This window comes from Octodon degus, unplaced genomic scaffold (assembly GCF_000260255.1).
Source record: "Octodon degus isolate 3935 unplaced genomic scaffold, OctDeg1.0 scaffold00303, whole genome shotgun sequence".
Lineage (NCBI taxonomy): Eukaryota > Metazoa > Chordata > Mammalia > Rodentia > Octodontidae > Octodon > Octodon degus.
Window position 1 is genome coordinate 754,354 of NW_004524879.1, and position 9,157 is coordinate 763,510.

Here is a 9,157-nt window from a genome sequence, read left to right on the forward strand (position 1 = left end):
TCTTCTTCTTCTTCTTGTCATCCTCATTATTATCAGCAGCAGCATTATTATTTAATTATTTGGAGATAAGATTTCACTAAGAAACTAAATCGCTCCTGTTGGTTCAGAAATTGTAATCCTCCTGCTTCAGCCTCCAAGAGGGCTGAGATTGCAGGTGAGGCCCACCATACCCGGCTCGCCAGACCTGTAATTTGCACCTATGAATTCCAGAGCAAGTCTCTCAGCCCTAGATGGCTACGCCTCAGTGCTCTGGTTTGTGGTTAAGGATTCCAGGCATGAAAGATACAGAAAGATGTTAAAAACATTAACCAAAGAATGTCAAGAAATAGTATGTACTAAATTTTGAAGCCTAAATAACAACAAGTAAAATATTGCTAAGGAAGTAATATTGATGTACTAATGATAGAATAATTAATCAATAATTGAATAATAATGCAAGAATGATGCATAGGCTGGGGAGATGGCTCAGTACAATAAGCACTTGCTTGGCAAGTGCAAGGTCCTGAGTTCAATCCCCGGTACTGAAAAAAAAAAAAAAATGGTGCAACCGTGGACCAGTATATATGCCTTTCTACAATGTGTGTTCAGAGTATGCATTATTATACATTGTTATAGGGTCTCTTGAATGCTACTTAGAGTTTCCGTGATATATTGGAGGAGTTTTGAACATCCTCATTTGAGAATATCTTTCTTTCTTTCTTTCTTTTTTCTTTCCTTCTCTGTTTCTTTTAGAATGTCTTAAGCAGATGCCACCCTGAATATCCAGCATCTTGAGTGAGTAATAATCCCATATTAGTAGCCCAGGAAAGAAAAAAAAAAAAACAATCAAAATCCTAAGTCTGCTGTGGCACACACATTACTGGTGGAGAGCTATAAATTTAAATATAAATTTAAAATACAGTATATCAGACCGTCATCAATCAAACCACTGTATGTAGTCTGTGCACTACGTAAGGTGTATAAGATACACAAATATTCTGGGTGTTGTAGCTTGCCTAATGTGTTATGTAGAATCTGTATAGTTTTAGGAGCAGGCTGGCCATTATATACTCTGTACCAAAACACATGCACTTTATGTAATTTGTTGCCTTGCATTTTCCATATATAAACCTAATATATGCTGTGCAACCTAGTAAGCACAAGTAAACTTTACACATTTGGATATGAAATGTTACAGAGCCTTATAACAAAGCTTTTTCTCCTTACTTGAAAACATGAATATATTAAAAAATAATCGAGATATGCTATGTGCAGGTGCAAATTCCTTATTATGCCTGTGGTCATTATGTATATCTAAAATGTACCAATAGAATTAATTTTAAGATATTAATATTAAAACTCTAGATTTACTTGAATTTTTTAAAATACTGCTTTTTTGTGTGTTTTAGGGAAGGGTCTACAGGAAGTTCAGGGTCTCACTACTAGATCGGGCTCATAGTGATCTGCCTGTTTACAGCCTCCCAACAGCTGGGATTACAGGCACTCACCACCACACCTAGTCTCAATACATGTTGTTTTGAGAGTGATTTGATTTAATACCTCAGTTGTTTTTAACTTTCTGGAATCTTTTTTCCAGATCTAGTGTTTGTTTTGTTTAAGTGGAATATTCTTGGGATAATTTTTACTCTATTTTTATTGTTTTAAAAGCAGTGGAGGGAGGAAGATAGGAAGAGAAGGAAAGGAAATATAAAACATTGATAAAAAAGATGGAGATAGTTCCTTTTATAAGTGGGAAGGAAAGCAAGAAATGGAAAGAAAGAGGAGGAAGAAAGGGGTAGGAGATGAAAAGGACTTCAGATGCCTTGTGTCCCAGCACCAACTACCTATGGTGAACTGCAAACATGAATTAATAATAAATATTTAAAAAGTGGGAAGGTAAGGAATCCCATTGCTTCTTTTCCACTGACCTGACTTTATTAAGTTGGATCTACCTGGTAGAAACCCTTCATTAATCATGGGATAGGAATACAGAGAGAGAGAGAGAGAGAGAGAGAGAGAGAGAGAGAGAGAGAGAGAGAGAGAGAGAGAGGTACAGACAGTCAGACAAAGAGAATGAGACAGAGAGAGAGGTAGAGACAGGGGGAATATTCTCTGTGTATTGTCTATTAGCCTATTTTTGAAGGCATGTGTTGTATATTTCAAAGGTAAAGAAATACATCTATTTGGTTCTTTAATAATAGAGAAATGGACTTGGACCATCCATATAAAATCAACTCTAGGTTGAAGCCACTCTATCTAGTATTAAAGTTCTTAGAGGTGGAGTTCTTAAATCAAGATAAACTCTTGGGGATTATCAGAACCCCAGTCATTCTCCCTGTCAAACACTCCAAGGACAATGTGATCCTTGGAGTGGGTTATTGTAATTTTATTTTCAAGACCTTTTTTAGCCTACAAAATGTTTTAATTTCCAGGATTGAAATGAAAGATTATAATGATTAAGTGTGGAAAACAACTCTGTCTTTTCCAAAAGACATGCAATGTGTAGCTCTTTCTGTACTTAACAGCACTTCACATGCTTTTCTACCTGCTGTATTGTATTTAAAATATAATTTTAACAGTGTGGTCAAATGCATTTTTAAGAATTGGGGTGCATTTGTTACACATGCACACTATGATTTTTTTTAACCAGTGAACCTTGTATTCAGTCCCCTTGTGCAATTAACAACAAAAATTTCCAGATCTACAAACTGCGGTACAGTATCTAAGGGTGAATCCTGAGGGGACTTGACTGACCTTGTCAGATACAAAAGTTACATTTCTTGTTATATAGGTATTGCTGTACCTTGTTCTTAACCATCCAACAGAAAAGTATAAAAATAAGGTATAAAAAGTAAAGCCATATTAATATGCTGAGCTATAAAAGGCTCAAGTCAACAATTTCTGACATTGCTGGTCCTAGGGATAGCCCACTACTATTATGGACTACTGGACTATTTGGATTACTTTTTTTCTGAATTCAGGCACCTACAATATTTAAATGGCAATGGAATATCCTTCTCTGGCAAAACTAAAGAGGCGATACAAATGAAGGACCATTTTGTATCTGTATATACAAAATAGTTAGGATAGATATACAGCTCCTTTTCCTTAATTCAATGAGAAGAAAGATTTGTACTAATAGCGATTGAACAGGATATCATGTCTGCATCTTTTACTGTGAATCGCCACTATGAAGACAACAATATGCAATGTATTAATTATTGTAACTGTCCTACTAACCTGTTTTGAAACTATCTTATTACTGAAGGCTTATTTTTTTGGGGGGTGCTCCTCAGGTTGATTTTTTTTTTTTCGGAACTCGGGATTGAACTCCGGCCCTTGTGCTTGCCAGGGAAGCGCTTATTCTACTGAGCCATCTTTGTTTCTCAATAAAATTAAGCAAAACAAAAAATGAAAAATTTCTACAGTTCAAAAGCAGTGTAGGAATTTGCCTCCTGGTAATAGGAGGTGTTCAGTCCCTCCTCCCAGGCACTAGGTGGCGCTAGATGGTTATTTAGTTTAAAATAACCTTTGGAGATTTGCAGAAAAAAATGAATGCACATTGACTGCAGTAAATCATATAAACAGCCTAAATATACTATGGTACCTCTTGTATAAGAAACCCCAAGTATGAGTGGTGTAAAAAGCAAAATCAAAGAGGTTATGGGAAACAGGGAGTTGCCTACTTTCTATACGCAAAGGAACCCAAGAGATGGAGTGAGATGGAACAGGGAAGGACATAATATGAACAAAAATGTGTTACGCGTGTGTACCAGCTTCCGCTGAGGAAAGCGTCATTCTGTCCTGAGAATATGGGCTAATAAAAAGTAATCCAAGGTAACCTGAAATTCTCTGTCAGCCTTTGTCTGTAATTTTCGTTTTCTTTTCAAAGATATTGAAATGGTTGGATGCCTAAGAGAAAAGTCACTTGACAACGCCAAGATTATATTTCTGGGAATGAAGCTAAAAATAAATCCAAGTATGTGCCACTTTTGTTTGCTTTTAAAGATGATCCTCCTATTTCCAAATGTTCATGGTACCAAAGGTCTTTGACGTGCAATGCTTACCAACAGACTTCCTGTTTCCAATGACCTAAAGAGAGGTCACTATCTTTTCATCTTTCTCCTTCTAAACAGCTCTCAGATAAAATCTGTATCTTGCCTTTTCTCCTTCCTTTTTTCTTCCTTTCTTCCCTCTGTTCTACTTTCCTTTCCTTACCTGTTTGTCCTGTCCTGTCCTACTCTTCCTTTCCTTTCATTTCTTTTTATTTCCCTTCTATCCTTTCTTCTTTCCTTCCTTCTTTCCCTTTCATCCATTCATCATCCATCTTTTCATCCATCCATCCATCCATCCATCCATCATCCACCCATCTATTCATCCATCTTCTACCCATCCATCCATCCTTCCATCCATCTTCCACCCTTCCATCCATCCTCCATCCATCCATCTTCCATCCATCCATCCAACACCCACCCATCCACCCACCTACCCATCCATCCATCCTTCCATTGATCCTTGTTCCATGAATCCATCCATCTATCCATCTGCCATGAATCCATCCATTCATCCATCCATCATCCATCATCCTTCCATTCATACATTATACCTCCCTCCACCTATCCATTCATCCATCATCCCTCCATCTGTCCATCCATCCATCCATCCATCTTCCACCCATCCATCTTCCATCCATCCATCTATCCATTATCCGTCTATCACTCATCCATCCATCCATCATTCACCCATCCATCATCACTCCATCCATCCATCATCCATCCATCATCCATCCTCCATCATCCTTCCATCCATCCATCATCCCTCCCCCTCCCTCACTCCCTCTCTTCCTTCCTCCATCCATCCATCCATCCATCCATCCATCCATCCATCCATTATCCGTCTATCACTCATCCATCCATCCATCCATCCATCCATCATTCACCCATCCATCCATCATCACTCCATCCATCCATCATCCATCCATCATCCATCCATCCATCCCTATATCCATTTTCCTTTCCTTCTTACTCTCAAATACTGCAGCCATCAGCAAGTGCTAATGAAAATCTGTTGACTTTATCAGGCTTCATTTTTTGTGGTTATTCCATTAAGTGTGCCAGGAGTGAGTCTAGATTCCCAGGACACTAAGCTATATATGGCTCATTTTCAAAACATGTGACACAAATGATGAAGAACAGTATGTGTCCCAAGGAACGGTAGCCCAGCCTGTTGAGACAGGAGGTATGCAACAGGAGGATTCTGATACGAGAAACCCAGAAAGGACCAGGGCGAGATGTGAGGAACACATCACACACATCTTTCCTGTTTCAAGAGAATAAAAACCCAGCCTGTGCTTAGTGCCACGGCAGCATCAGGCATGGACCTTCCTTCCCAGTGTGTAAGAGTCACTGTTGGGGCCCTCAAATTAAGATACGCTGGCCTCCTGCCAGGCATGGTGATGCAAGCCTGTAATTCCAGCACTCAGGAGGCTGAGGCTGGAAGATCTCCATGAGATCCTGGTGGGCTATGTCGTGAGTTCAAGACCAGCCTTACCTATAAAGCAAGATCCTGTTTCAAGAACAACAACAAAGAAAAATAACAACAAACAAATGCTGAAAACCAAAATAACAGCAGAGAAGATACACTGACCTCCCAAACAGCATCTCAGAAGCAACTTTCTGATGGATCTAGGTTCATGGTGGCCATAAGTGGTTACAGAGCAGGAATGCCCAGCATGGGTGGTAGTGTAGAAGTTGGCACTCAGAGGAGAGCAGAAAAGCCACCGATGTTGGGGCACGGAGGGAACAAAGAATGCTCTAAGCTGTGGAGAAGTTTATTTTCTAGGAAAGCAGGGGGAGCTAAATAGAAACCAGCCCATCATGCAGGGGCTTTAGAATGGGCTCTGCTCCCCTTTTTATAGGGGCAAAGAGTGCAGTGTGGGGCTGCTGAGTGCACATAATTCATTTTTACTTCTCTTCATCTCTTTCCCCATCTGTCTTTCCATCTGTTAATCTCCTTCCTTTTATCAAAAAACCCACCCCGAGTCCGCTATGATCCATCCTTCAGCTTGCTTTACAAGTTCATTCATACACTGACTTTCTCATGTATAAGCAAACACATGCTATTTAAGCTTGTGTGTCTTATTTATTTGACTTAATGTCATGGATTGAAAGTTCATCCAGGTGCCTAAAAATGATTCAAGTTTATCCTTCTTCATTGCAGCATAGCACTCCACAGTGTGGGCATAGCAGATTGTCTGTGCTCATCGATTGACTGATGGACAGACAGGCTGCTTTTAAAGGTTAGCTGTTCTGAGATGAGCTACCATACACATGGCTGTGCTGCTATAAACATGGACTGCTGTGACACAGTGCCATCACGCCCTTTGTGCACAAGGGTACAGGGACAATGGCTGGGTCATTATAAAAGTCTGCAGTTTTTGACCATTCAGATAGCCCTAAGAAACTAAATGAAAATTATTATTGTAAACCTTCATGGTCTGGCGTGGTAGGAGGATCTCTATGAGTTCCAGGCTAACTTGGGCTCCACAGTGGGTTCGAGCTTATCCTGAACTGCACAGTGAAATCTTGTGTCAAAAGATAAACAGACAAAAAAAAATCCCTAAAACAACAAGAACAAAAAACTTGATGGCTTCCTTGATGTTTGTCCATTTTGTTGTTAAAGAAATAAATTCCGTCATAGAGTCACATCCCTGTCACTTGTCCCCACTACCTTTTGATCCCTCCAGGCCACCATAATGGCTTTTATTAAACCGAATGCACAAAGCCTGACCCCTGAAGGTTGGTTTACTTACATGTTCTTCCCATCTGTCTCTATGTCTTTAGTGAAGACCAGATTATTAAGCCGCTGCTTGTCAAGAAAAAAAAGAAAGAAAGAGGGCCTGGAGAGATGGCTCAGAGGATAAGTGCTTCCCTGGCAAGCACAAGGGTCTGAGTTCAATCCCTGGTTCCGAAAAAAAAAAAAAAAAAAAAGAAAGGAAGAAAAGAAATAAAGGAAGACAAGAAAATGAAAAAGCAGACAAAAATCAGAAGTGATATAAATGGACTTTTGGTAAAAGTCAAAGCATTGGGACTTTGGCATTTCATGAACCTCCCAGAAATACTCTATAAAACTAAAGGGCCTCAGGGTGTCTGATTCTGACCCTTGCTGTCTTAGAACCAGGAAAACTGACCCTTTGTCTGTGCCCGGAGCACCTCCACTTTTAACTCAGCACAAGGTCGTCCAGGTTAAGTAGCCCAGCACAGGCAGGTAGGAGGGTCGGATGCCTCATGGGTTTTTGTACATATGCCACAGTGCAAGAGATGAAGAACAGGTGCACCATGCTTGTAGTCGTGTGAGATACTTGGGATTCAAGTTTCTGCTGTATATGGATAAGATGCTTAGAAGAATATCGGCCAATCCTGTTGTGTGTGTTCCTTTTGCTTGCTTATATTTTCTACTACACTTAGGCCAAATATATAATATATGCAAATATATGCAGACATTTGCATAAATACAAGATATATGTTACATAAGAAAATTTATTTTTATTTTAATTAATGTATATTTCTATGTCTCCTTGTTTCCTCACCCCACTCCTGTTCCTAAACACACAGTCAGTCTTTTTTGTCTGACGTTCATACCTGCAACAATTCAAACAAGAAATTTTGAGGAGTGTCTGAATGAAACCATCAGTAATGAACACTTGTGGATTGATTCTTCAGAATCCCCTAAATGGTCCAAGACAAAGATTCTTCAGTTACTTAGATACCACTTACCTTTCTGTAAGCAGGATAAGTCACGTAGAGAGGATTCGAAATATGTACAAGCGTATGCAAATGTCCTCTGAAAATATATATGTGCATGTGACTACATAAACACTTGGTCATATATACACATGTACTATGTACTAAGATATAAATGTCATCTATTCATGAATGAACGGATATATACTCGTAGGGCTCTGTAGTGAGTTCTGTTTCCGAAGTGGAACTTGTGTCTTAGTATTTTTTTTAAATTATTATTATTATTATTTATTTATTTTTGGCAGAACCCGGGGATTGAACTCGAGCCCTCGCACTTGCCAGGGAAGCGCTTATTCTACCGAGCCGTCTCCCCTGCTCCTGTTTGTGTCTTAGTAATGCTTTTATTTAGACAATTAAACAGGATCATCATCAGGCTGGGGACCCTATGATCATCTTTGAAAGAACCAGTCGAATATATATGACACCCACACACTAGCCGGAAGAACTTGTAGGAGTTTCAGTCAGCTCCTAGCCCTCAAGTAAAGTTCTGTACTTTTTTCTGTTCTATTTTTTGGTACTGCTTTGTATTCTCTTCATATGATACTTTTTAAAAAAAAAATTTAAAAGTCCTTGTTTGTCAGAAAACTACTTAGGAGTAAAAAGTGAGATGAAAGAAAGGAGAAAGAAAGGAGCAACAGACAGAAAAATTAGACAGATGATAGTTAGATAGAAAATATTAGATAGAGATAGAATGATAGAGATAGATGATAGATACATAGAGATAGATGATATATACAGATTGATATATTGTAGATAGATACATAGATGATAGATATAGATAGATAATTAGATTGATAGATGATAGATAGATACATAGAGATAGATGATAGAGATAGACACAGAGATAGATAGACAAATAGATAGATAGACAGACAGACAGATAGATACATAGATACATAGATAGATACATAGAGATAGACTATATATAGATAGATAGATTGTAGATAGATACATAGAGATCAATGATAGATATAGATAGATAGATAATTAGATTGATAGATGACAGATAGATACATAGAGATAGATGATAGAGATAGACAGACAGACAGATAGATAGATAGATAGATAGATAGATAGACAGACAGACAGACAGACAGACAGATACATAGATACATAGATAGATACATAGAGATAGATTATATATAGACAGATAGATAGATTGTAGATAGATACATAGAGATCAATGATAGATATAGATAGATAATTAGATTGATAGATGACAGATAGATACATAGAGATAGATAATAGAGATAGACAGATACATAGATAGATAGACAGACAGACAGACAGTCAGTCAGACAAATACATAGATAGATAGATAGATAGACACATAGACACATAGATACATAGATATATAGATATATAGACACATAGAT

At 38.3% G+C, this 9,157-nt stretch overlaps 1 protein-coding gene across 4 annotated transcripts in view; it reads right to left on the reverse strand.

Annotated features, from left to right (window-relative positions):
- The window catches only part of LOC101591647 (neuroligin-4, X-linked), a 337,184-nt gene that overhangs the window by 3,992 nt on the left and 324,035 nt on the right, over window positions 1-9,157 (reverse strand). The window lies entirely within an intron of this gene.